The sequence below is a fragment of the Epinephelus fuscoguttatus genome, linkage group LG19, assembly GCF_011397635.1.
Source record: "Epinephelus fuscoguttatus linkage group LG19, E.fuscoguttatus.final_Chr_v1".
Classification (NCBI taxonomy): Eukaryota; Metazoa; Chordata; class Actinopteri; order Perciformes; family Serranidae; genus Epinephelus; species Epinephelus fuscoguttatus.
Genome location: NC_064770.1, coordinates 5,606,626 through 5,619,468, shown reverse-complemented (window position 1 = coordinate 5,619,468; position 12,843 = coordinate 5,606,626).

Here is a 12,843-nt window from a genome sequence, read left to right as displayed (position 1 = left end):
AAATTAGGGCTGTCAAACAGTAATTTTTAGAATTGCAATTAATCACTTAATTTCAGTAGTTAATCGTGATTCATCACTTTTTTAAAATCATGTTTCAAAACAGTTTTGAAGTCCATATTAACAAGGTGAAGCAATTCTTACCAGATGTGTGGTCTTGAAACCAGGCAACTTCACGGTGCTGATTCAACAGTGCTAAATGTTTTGAAAGGACTACACTGGCTATGTTTCCATCCAAAAGTAATTCGAATCATTGGGAAATGCGCATTGAAAGAAATACGAATCCTGTGTGTTTCCATTAAATGTACGGACTTTGGTGAAAACTACGAACTTGCGCGAGTTTTCTGCAGAACCGGAAACAAAACAAGTCTCGCATTCTTCTTCTTCTACGTTTTCTGGCGGTTGACAACCAGCTTGTAAATGCATTACCGCCTTCCCAACCCAGAGTGTCACCATGGAGAGAGGTGCGCTACGTCAGACTTAATTCGAACATAACTGTTTCCATCCCCCGTTTTTTGAATCAACCAAAACCCGGCTAAAGCGAGCGTACTTTAGTTTGTGTGAATCAGGGGATTTTAATTCTAATTTTGGCGTTTCCATCATAATTTTCCGATGCGATACTTCTAGATGCACATCTAAACAGGCTGATGGAAACATGGCTACTGATAATTCTGATCACTGACTGATGTCCAGTGATCCTTAGTAGAAGCTACAGCATTTGCACTTTCTCTGATTCGTACAGGTCCTGTATGTGTTAAACTAGTGTTTCCCATTGTTTCAAGACATATGACTGTTCACAGCACGTCAGCACGTCAGCCTGAGGACATCCCCTTCATACATCACATATTTGTGCAGTGGTGCGTCTGTGTCACTCTACAGTTACTCCTATAATTCACTAGTTTGCGGTGGTATTTATGTGAAGTGCTGTTAAGTTTGACTGATTCTAAACACACCTAAAACACACATTAAATATGGCTTGATAGAGACACTTTCAAACACAAGTATATTGATTATCTTATACTAGACACATTTGCCACATACGTATATACGACACATATATATGACATGCTAACGTTATTAGCACAAACCTATGACATTTTACATTGTATTAGTTAGCCTAGTGGTTAGCGGACATCCTCTAATCATATGAAGCCAGGATAAATCACACACAAGAATTAAAATGCAGGTCTACAGTCAGTTTCCACCCATTAAGCAGTCACTGTAGTTAACTTATTTGATTTAGTTTCATCTACAGGTCTGTGGTGATTACGTCACTCCAAAATGGTGCTTTGCCATCCTTGCTGATGCAGTTGCCTGCTGAAATGTTTGATTAGCTGTCCCTGTAGGCTCAGCTCATAGGTTGTAACTCAGAGTCAAAGTTGAAAAAAAAAACAACAACAAGAAAGAAACAAACAAACGAACAAACAAAACAAGCCAGTATGACACAATTCTGTCTAGTTTATTTTGAAGAATATTTTGAGAATATTGAACTCTATCAGGACATACTGTAAATTCACTTCACAGCTGCGTTGCTATCAACATCACTCCTAGCTGGTTACAGTGAATGTTTGTGAGCATGTGTGTATCAAATGATATGCACACCTGTGTGTGTGTGTGTGTGTGTGTGTGTGTGTGTGTGTGTGTGTGTGTGTGTGTGTGAAAAAGAGCCATCAGCTCAGATGAAATACTAAACTGGCCCAATAACTAGTGTGTGTGTGTGTGTGTGTGTGTGTGTGTGTGTGTGTGTGTGTGTGTGTGTGAGAGAGAGTGGGATATCTTTCCTTCAGTGGTAATGAAGACTTTTGAAACACTTCCCATGGAATTTGAAAATGGTTTGGAGGCAAAGCTCTCTGGGTAACACATTTCTCTGGCATAACAAATGTGTGTGTGGGCTGCAAGGAAACGTGGGGTGGTGGGGACTTGATGGTTTCCTAAACAACAAACTCTGCTGGATGTTAATTAGCCAATTAGCCCCGTAACTATGGATACGTGAAAGGAAAGCGGCAGTCTTTTTATAGAATAGGAGTCGTCACACTTTGAAATTAGACATTGTTTTCCAGTCAATTTCCTCTAATTAAAAAAAAGAAAAGATTTTGCTACATTTTCGGAGTCAAGATAATAACTCATTACTTTTAATTCTAAAGCTTCACACACAGTATTACTTTTTTTTGTGCATACAGACAGAAGCAGATGGAAACAAATGCTTTTTAAAATAAATGAATTGGAATATAACCCAGACACTGTGTGCAGCCTTAGCTGTTTTGGCATGTATTAACACAAAACAAAAGCTGAACCAAACACTTAAGAGATAATTACAGGTGTCACATGTAGCACTTTTATAAACATTTTCTTAGATAGGTATATTGTGCAGTAATGCTGGTATAGTTACCATAAACAAACAAGAAGATGGTGGGGATAACTGTTAATGGCTGTAACCTCTTGCCAGTGCTAATGTTTCTCAAACTTCTTAAATTGGGTGTGCTGTGGAATTTTCTTGCAAACAAACAAAAGTTATGCTTACATTTATTGTCACTCCCTAAAACACACTGTATGTATTAGGGCTGTGGATATTGACCAAAGTAACCCAGTTCCAAGTAGTATTGAAACGTCTCCAGTCAAACAATACCTGAATTAAATAATTTTTTTGTGCCGGGGGTCCAACCCACGCATGTATTAAGAGACCTGGAAACAGCATTGGCTGTGTGCCCCCATTTATTTCTATGAAAGTTGCTCAGTTCTGCATGAGGCCAAAAAAAGCTCTATTACTGTGGTATAAAATTAACTGGATGACTGGAGCCACTTCCACACCAATGGGCACTAGAGACTTACAGCTGCTGAACATGGCCCAGTGCGGCTGAGCAGCCCACCTGCGCGGGCCGAGCATCTGACTTCCGTTTTAGGGCTTCGCTAACTTGAATAGGGATAAAATTTAATCTTTTTTAAACTTTTGAAATGTTATCAGACTGAATGGATTAAATCTTGATTGTGGAATGGGTCATTTCAAGGGGCAAATCTAGCATCAGAAGTTTGCAAAGGAACATCTAAACAAGCCTGATTCTTTTTGGAAACAAGTTCTGTGGACTGATGAAGTTAAAATAGAAGTTTTTGGATGCAATGAGCAAAGGTATGTCTGGAGAAAAAATAGAGGAATTTTGTGATGAGAACATCTGTCTAACTGTTCAACACAGGGGTCGATCATGCTTTGGGTGTGTGTTGCAAATAGAGGGAAAAATGGATTCTGTTTAATTCCAGCAAATTTTGGAAGCAAACATCACACCTTCTGTAAAAAAGCTGAAGATGAAGAGAGGATAGCTTCTACAAACATTCAAGAAATGTATCATGAACTTTTTGTCTGTTGGAGATTTGTTAGTCATCTACTTACTTAACTACTCACAGTAAACAAAATTTGACCAGGGGAGCCCAAACTTTTACATGCTGTATATCTAAAAAAAGTTCTCTCCTTGGCAGAGAGTCAATATCCCCTCCTCTACGAGGACATTTAATAGCCTCAGTGTCAATGTACCTGAGAGTGGCTATGTTATGTTAAGCTGTCATAAAGTGGACAGCTACTGTACTTGATTAGGCTTGGGTGGTATGTATTTTTACATGCCTTCACACCTTCCTGAAATTTCACAGGGGTATACAATAAACTCACGAAATGACAAGTAAATATTCTTACAGATATTTTTCTCATTAAACAGAGAAATACATCTGTACACCCTCTGAATCCAAGTTTCTCCCTTTCACTTAAGTAAGACTAATGTAAGCTTAATTGCCTTGTTAATTAATTGTAAAACACATTACATTCAAACACAAGAGAAAAAAAACCAACAGCTCACCAACAGTATCTTAGTTAGTCTTGTTAGTCATCTGGTTAGTTCATCGTTCCAACAATCACCAGCTCTGGTTTGGTCAAAATAAACCCTTAATTCTCTGAGTTAGTTAAATAAGCTGTTTCTCTCTTTGCTGTGGCTGGCCAGCTGTTTACAGTCCTGTCACGTTTTCCCCACCCCCCATCACTTGGAGTCAGGGTGGTTGTCAACACAGCTGCCTGGACTGGACACTGACCTCTGGTGCCTCATCATACGTACTGCATACAGTAACTTTAACAGAAAATTGAGCATCTATATTTTTTAAGGTATTTAAAATCATACCCTCAGGATTTTGAAATACCTGTGTATACTATAAAACCTTGATACCACCCAAGCCTAGACTTGATGCATCATGCTTACAAATGACACCTTTGTGTTCACTCACTCTAGCTTTTAGGGCTCTCAGTGTTTTTCCAGTATAAGGCATGTATTTTCAGCATATATATTTTTTTGTTGTTTTTTTTTTTGTTGCACAGCATATGATATCTTATCAAATGTTTTTCCTGAGTGAAGATGGTTGAAGGTATGTGTTCTGTTATGTGAAATGGGATTGTTGGCAGTTCCCCCATCTGCAGTTGCCAGGTTGGACCTGACTCAGATATTGTGAAGGGGCTGAGGTGGGGGTGGAAGTGTGCACTTAAATTCATATTGCAAAGATTAGGTGGTCTTTCATACACAACATAAGGAGGGCTATTAAAGCATCCTTGAAGTGAAGGATCTGCATCTTCAATATTCCAGTGTTTCTTTATTACCTTTTTTATTATCTTTTCCCATGGAGTGCTGAATACAACAGCTAATTCTGGACTCAGGTTCCTTTAACAATTTCTTTCTGTTCAGACATTCAGTGTGAGATATGTTATCAAAATATGTCGCTGCCTCCGTGATCCACTCCTCCTTGCAACCCCTCTCTCAGATGCGGTCCTTAGGATCAGTTGATTGTTCCTGAAAAATATTTATGAGAACGGCAGATATGTCTCACATGGTTTAACTGTGATATAGAAGAGCTGTGTTTGAGATATGTAAGATGGTAAGATTTCCCAGTGCTGCAATGAGTCTTTGTGCTTAAATGATTCAGGTTAGTTTTCAGGGTATTGCCCACCCTAATCGGCAGAATGTCTAAAAAGTTCATTTTATGTGCATTCAGAGCCATGGAAAATTTGAAATGTTCATTATGAAAATTCATGATTTCATGGAATTTGATCTGTTGTGTTTCTGTACCAGTCCAAACGAAAAAGAAAAAAAAAAGTCACCAAATATCATTTCCAGTTGGATATGTAGTGTATACTTGGATGAGCAGGCTGGTTGAAGAACACCTTAGACTCAAAGACTGTGGATGAATAATCTAATCTAATCTTTTCTAACCACTTTTACTTTACCTCGATGAAAAACATCATGAGGTCAAGGAAAGATGTGAGGAAGAATTCATAAGGAAAAGACAACTGCAGTGCTAGGAGAATCTGACTGCACTTCCCTGAAGTTACATTATAATGCAGTAGTGGATGTTACAGACATTGCTCTGCCATGGTGAAACTACAATGTTCCAAAACATGGACTACTTTAAGAACATCTTAAGTACTTCGCCTTGTGCGTTCTTACATATTGTTTCATGCAGGTTCAAGTAGTACTTTGCTACCAATCACAAAAGTGAAACTTAATTGTTACATTAACAATAACTGCTCACTCGTACCCCCTTGTCCACTTATATTTAATAGATACACTATGATCATATTGATCCGGACCCATATAGATACATTTTATCTTTCTAACTATTTATTTAACAGTCCTTTTTAATGTATATGACAATAAACAAAACATGAACTTATAAGACTTTATTGTGCTTTGAAGTTGGGATGGCTGATACAGGCAGTGCATATGTGATATGTGACAAAATAGTTGATTCCCCAATGACATTACAATCAGATACTTAAGTTCTCAACACTTCTGCACTCAAAGAATGGCCAATTACCTCTTCAATTAGTGCTCTTTAAAAGGGCAGCTGTAGAGTAAGAGAGCAAAATGGCAGATATGGAGCTTACTGCTGCTGCTGTGTGGTTCACCTTACAGCGACATCGACGGGCCATCCATAGGAGGAGGGTGCAACTGCGGAGGCGGACACACCAAACCGATATCAAAGAACTAGTGGCGATGAAACTGTTGTTGTGTCATCTACGTCGCCTCACTTGCCCTGTGTCGGTTGCATTTGAACACACTACACGGACTACATCTGACGGCCAAGTGGCACGTACGTTCAGCGCCTGATCAGAGAGAGCGCGGAGTGAGAGTGTGGTACATCCTGACAGCCGAGGGATTCCCTATCTGTGCAGCAGAGCACCGCAGCACCTCCATGGACTATTACATCCAGACGGTCCCGGTGTTTCCTCCACAGGCTCCACTTCACTCAGCTGCCCGACAAACCTGCTGCTTCTTCCCACTTTAACCTGAATAACAAACCAGGGCTCGGTGCTCCAGTTGTATCCAAACAGAGAGCCGGGGCTAGCTCAGAGACTAGCGGAGGCTAACTGGCTGTGCTTCCCTCCGGTCATGCTGACCTACAAATCAGGTTAGAAATCTCGGGGTAATAATGGACTCAGACCTGAACTTTAACAGCCACATCAAGTCAATAACATCAGCAGCTTTTTACCATCTAAAAAACATTGCCAAAATCAAAGGTATAGTGTCTAAACCTGACTTGGAGAGACTTATCCATGCATTTGTCTCTAGTAGGTTAGACTACTGTAACGGCCTGCTCACTGGCCTCTCCAAACGGGCCGTAAGACAGCTGCAATACATCCAGAATGCTGCTGCTCGGGTCCTGACCAGAACCAGGAAGTACGAGCACATTAGTCCTGTGCTCAGGTCTCTACACTGGCTTCCTGTGGCTCAGAGAATAGACTTTAAAGCAGCTCTGCTTGTGTACAAGTCTATCCACGGCCTAGCACCAAAGTACATCTCTGACATGTTAGTGTCATATGAACCATCTCAGACTCTGAGGACCTCAGGGACCGGCCTCCTGCTGGTGCCCAGAGTCAGGACTAAACATGGGGAATCAGGATTCCAGTTTTATGCAGCTAAAATCTGGAACAGTCTTTCTGAAGATGTGAGACAGGCCTCTACTCTGACAATGTTCAAATCTAGGCTCAAAACAGCTCTATTTCACTGTGCATATGACTGAAAGGATCTTATCTGCACTCTTCTCTTTTAAAGTTCATTTCATAATGATTATTTATGTTTTTATTTTGTATTGTGATTTTAATGCATTTTCTTGTTCTGTAAAGCACTTTGAATTACTTTGTGTACCAATTGTGCTCTACAAATAAACTTGCCTTGCCTTGCCTTGCCTTGCCTGCGGCTAATGCTCCGCAAACCGCTCCCAAATGGATCTCCGTGTGGATTCTAACAGGAGAGCGAATCTGTCAGGCAGCTGAGTGAAGTGAAGCCTGAGGAGGAAGCACGGTTAGCCCCGGTTTCACTACAGGCAGATTCACTCGCAACAGGGGCGAGGAAATAAAACCTAAACACCCAATCAGAGTGATCTCTCTCACCAACAACCTCCGCCGCCGATTCAACATGCTCAATCAGCCAAAAAGGCCGACAGACATTCACCGACGGACCGACTTTGGTCGACGGCCATCCGTCAGCTTGGTGTGTCTGGGCCTTTATACAGATCTATTTAGATCCATCAAAAGACGTGCGGTTTGATGACCACCTGTCCAGGGCATCCAGTGAAGCCTTGATGGCTCTTCTCAGGAGGGAGAAGACCTATGGCCAGTGGCGCTGTATAGGGGAGAAAAGTTAGGACGATTCCAAGGGCCCCTGACTGACAGGGGCCCCAAAAATAGGTAAAAAATTAACATAAAATTATTAAACCATCATCATTAAGAATTTTTTCTTCAAATATATGATCTCTTTGTTTTTACTTTTGGCAGTAAAAGTTAAATATCCCCACTGACCAAAAAGTAAACATGCATATTGACTGACCACCCCCCTGTATCTGCATGAAATGGTTTGGTCCTGCCTTAGCGCACTGACGGTGACGTTGCGTAGCAGCAGTCAGCAGTTGCGCTAGAAGACTACAGTCATCATCATGCTAGCTAGGCTAGTACCAAAAGAAAATCCTGTTTTCATAAAACAGTGTCAATATGTGACCCAGTTTTTCTCCAAGAAAGGTGGGTAGCCTACAGTCTATGAGTGGTAGAAATGAACCTGTTCTTAAAGCTTAAAGCCCCACTTGCAGGTTGGAGACCATGGTGAATATATGTGTCGGAAAATGATGTAGAAACTCAATTAAAACAAAAAACAAAAACATATACACACTACAGTGACTTAGCGTAAGGGAGTCTGGCTGAGTTCGATTGAGTGTAACATTAATAAACATGGATCCCAGTACTAGTTTTGAGACTGAAGAGGTTGAAAATGTACATTCATATGCATATGACGGCCCACAGGCTTATAATTATGAGCCTGCTAGGCGTCCAAGAGACCAGGAACAGATCAGGGTTAGGAGAAATAACGGCAACAGGAGAGAAATAGAGCTGTGGTGTGAGGAGAACCAGTGGAGAACTGGACAGGTGTCTTGGTGAGCGACCAGCATTAGCTAATGACAGCTAACGATGTCTAACGCTGTGTTCACATCACAACGTTAAGTTTGCCATCACGTATTTGGCTATAACAAAGCTACCAATAGTTCTGCCAGTATTAGATAACTCATGCTACTTACCCATAACAGAAACTAATGTGCAAATATCAACTTGTATTGTATCTTGCTATGCGTGATATAACTCCGCATTACGGTGTATTGACGTCCGCAGGGGAGAGAGGGAGCAAGAGAGAGATGCGAAGATTTCCTGATAATTTTTTGTATGATAGGTGCTTGTCTGGGAACTGCCAGCCCATGTCCTCAGCTGTTGCCATCCGGGCTCTGGTGGAGAATCTGACCCCCGGACCAGACATAACATGCCTCACACTGCCCATCAACCCTCACGCCGCCCGCTCCCGTCTCAAACACGGAGGCCTCCCTCTCCACGGAGCCCACCCGCCCTCGCACATACCCCCGAGCGGCCCCACACATACCCTCATGTGGGGCCACGAACCTCAAACACGGAGGCCTCCCTCTCCTCCGTATGTGCGAGGGCGGGCGGGGTCCGCCAGGAACATAATCCTTTTGTCCAAAATGAGCGCTGCACAAAACCGCGTTTTTGATCACAGATGATTGCGCCTCTTCACCTGCACAAAACGCACCCAGGAACGAAAACTAACTCCTTTTTGTGTCTGGAAAACGGTGGACTCGATGTCCTGACAGACTCGAGTTTGTGCAACCTGCACAAACACAATAATTTGGCATATCACAAATGGTGAAATGCACTGTTAACAACCGAAAAAATACTAACTCACAAGATAACTACTGCTCAGACTCACAACCACCTACAACTGCGTATTGGACAGATGCAGGGTCAAGGAAGCAGAGTCCCTCTCGTGACGTAGTATCAGGCAATGTTGAAAAAAAAAAAACGTTTTTAGAAGAGGACCTACAAAGAGCCACGTTTTCCTCTGAATTTGTGCCCTTATGTCATGTAAACCATAATAAATTCTGAATTAACTTCTCAGATGGTAATCTTCAGACAAGGCTATGTATATATTTTTTTAAAAAATTAACCTGCAAGTTGCACTTTAATGTCCATAGTGAAATAAGCTAGCTACAGACTAGTGTTAGCCTACATTTCACTCCTTTTTAATCTGCATTTAATCAGTGCAGGTAAATGTTTAGCAAGATATTCATATTAAATCAGTTGTCCCTGCCTCTTTTACCAGACTCAACAACAGATGAGTCAGAAGCAGCAGCCCTATCTCCCCATAACTTTACCCTGCGACCCAATGAAGAAGGTGAGCAACACTGTGTTGAATGACATGCCAGTTAGCATCATTGCAGGGAGTCTGTGGGGATTTCTCTCTCTCTCTTGCTCTTTTTTACCATTACAAAAAGAAAACGAAATAATTTTTAATGACAGAAATTCAAACAAATTATTTTTCCACATAATGATTATTATGCAACAAAAACAGCCTAAAACTGTCTGTGCTGGATGCTGGACAGTTGGAAACATAAAGTAGCCTAACTCAGCCTGTATTAAAGTTATAGGCAATATTAAAATAATCCAGTTAGACGCTTTCATTTAGATTCAATTATGGCCGCTAAATAACATCTATAGATACAGACTTTATTATTCTCTCGTGAAGGGCAATTTATTTGAGCAGCTTGTGTGCGCGCGCACACACACACACACACACACACACACACACAAAACCAAAAACATGTATCTAATGTATGTAATCTAATGGTGGTGATACAGAACTGTAGGTAATTTGGGTCAATGTAAATCTGTAGAATTTAGTGTCGTTCATTTATTGGTATCAAAACTCTGCTGTTTTTATTTTGAGATGATGATCTTAATTTATTTTGATTGAAAAGTTAATGTATATTTAAGTTGTTTTTTAAGTCTTTCATTAATGTTCAGAGAATTTTCCATTTGGGAATTTTACAATAAAAATTACATATAGACCGTAAAAGATGGCCCTTAGGACATTTTTTATGGCAGTTTTTAATCTTGCATAAAATAGTGAATTTCATACTGTATGCAGACTGTTGCATGTACAACTCACTAGCAGTAAATATTGTACTGATAGTGTTAAACTACAAGAAGCAAGACAGTTGCAAGCCTTCAAAGTTAGAGTTATGCAAAGCTTTTAATGGGTCAGTTATGTCTTAGAGATGTGGTGACAACAGTTTCGCAGGGGGGGCCCAATGTGGTTTTTTTTCATGGGGCCCAAAATTCCTGGTGGCGCCCCTGCCTATGGCTGGGTGCAGTATGTGGAGGTCCTCCCTGGTGGTCTACTGGCTGGCACATGGGTTATCTTCAACATAAATAAAACCAAATATGACTGTGTTTGATATTGCGCATCCACTGTGTAAGGCAATCTTGTCTCTCTTGGACAAAGTGGTCCACTTCCCCATACTGGCACGGTGTGCTAAGGTAGGTTATGGCTTCCAAAACCTTACCAATGGCCCAGCCTTCAGCCAGTGTGTGGGAGCCATATATGGATGCTACATCCGCATCAAGGATGGACCACAAGATTAGTTGAACAGGAAACTCTTCCTCTCTGTCCAGCTTGAGGAAGTCTGTGACAGCACTGGCAAATTTCTGTACATATTTGCTAGCTACCTTGGTTTGATCTATGATACCAGAGTGCTATGAAATAGTCCAGTGTCCAGTGGGGTTGTTACCCACCTGCTGGTTTTTTCATGGTGGGGGGATGGTGGATACCCATGTCTGACTGCACCAATCAACCTCCTTACCCCCTCCCATAAGCCATCAGGGGAAGAGTGGAGGTGTGCTTCAATGCTCACCATACAGGTGTAGGGCATGACCTCTTCCACCCTATTGCTGCCAGACAGGAGGGACATTTGAAACTGCTATTCACCAACAGACTGAGGCCTAAGCAGCAGTCTGACCGTGGTTTGGTACCAAGGATGAGACAACAAGGGTAAGAGGCTGAATGGACACCTTTACCGAAGTGCCTCATGTATGGTGTCAAACATCAAAGCAGCCTCACAACAGTCACTGCTAGTGGGGTGAAATCCCATTGACACCATAGAAAACAAAACATTATTGAAATTGTAATAAGTTACAAAATAATGACAAATAGTAATGTTTTAAAATACCCAAAATAATATCCACAAGCCCACCACAGTGTCCAGCCATATGATTTGTTCCATTTTTTCAAGGCCTATATATTAGTCACCTGCCCCTCTAACCCCATATCCTGCCTATACATCAAAACTAGTTTAATTCATCCTACTCATTTGAAATATACATGCTGATATTTAAATATACTTACTCCCAGCCTAACTGGGCAGCTTTTATCTTCCAACTAAATAGATTAACCAATTTAACCCTTACCTTTATTATGGCAATAGTTTTACATTTCTGTGACTGAAGTGAGATGAATTAATGATATTACTAATGGCTTGAAAATGAGAAAATAACTAATGCAAATTGAGCACAGATAACGCTACAACATTAACCTCCCTTTGTTTTTACAACACTGGTGTAAAGTTCATTGTTCCCCTATCATGGGTATGAAACATTGCTGAAGTTCAAAAGTTCAAAACATATAAGCATGTAAGCAAGTTATGGCATAAGATGAAAAATGCTTAATAAGAACCAGTAACCTACATGGCCTGTGTCCTTTGTCATGCCGATCATTTTTTTTCTGTGAACATCTGAATAGTGTAACACTTTGTGTTTGTGGGATGGGATTATTTTCTTTCCATTCATAAATGATGGTTCAGTGTATCCTCTGCTACAGGAGAAGCTGAAGCTCCTTTTCTTAGCATTTGGAGAATTCAAACAGCTCTTATCATGCTACTTTTGGGACATTTCACTTATTTAGGAAAATTTCTACACAAAACGGGCTCTTTTGATTGCAGCCAAATAGTCCCACGTAGCGTGGGCTGGGTGACATTTTGGACCCCATGGCCACCCTTGAGACCTTAAGATAGGAGTCAGCTCCAAACAGGAAATAATTGGAGGTAAGAACACATTCAATATGTAAGCTGCCTGGCTCTATAAATGGAAATGCTTGTCTATTGGTGGGTCCAACACTTTGAGCCACATTGAAATGTCTTAGTGCCACTCTTCCTTCCTCTCTCCATGCCCCCCTGAAATTATAAATGAGAAGCTTAACATTACAGTAACAAGGAAGGATCCAGGACAATAGGTTTTTCTTTGATTTTGTAAACAAACTCTTGGCTTTCAGAGTATTAAAACCTCCTAGAACCCACTGGGCTGTTGTCAACCCACTTGAGCTAAGTGGCTTAGAAGTGCATAACAAAATATAATGTTAAATGTTTACACTTTTGTCTATATGGTCACGCTACACATCGTTAGTTTGGTTAGATTCTCAATTTACAGAAAAAATG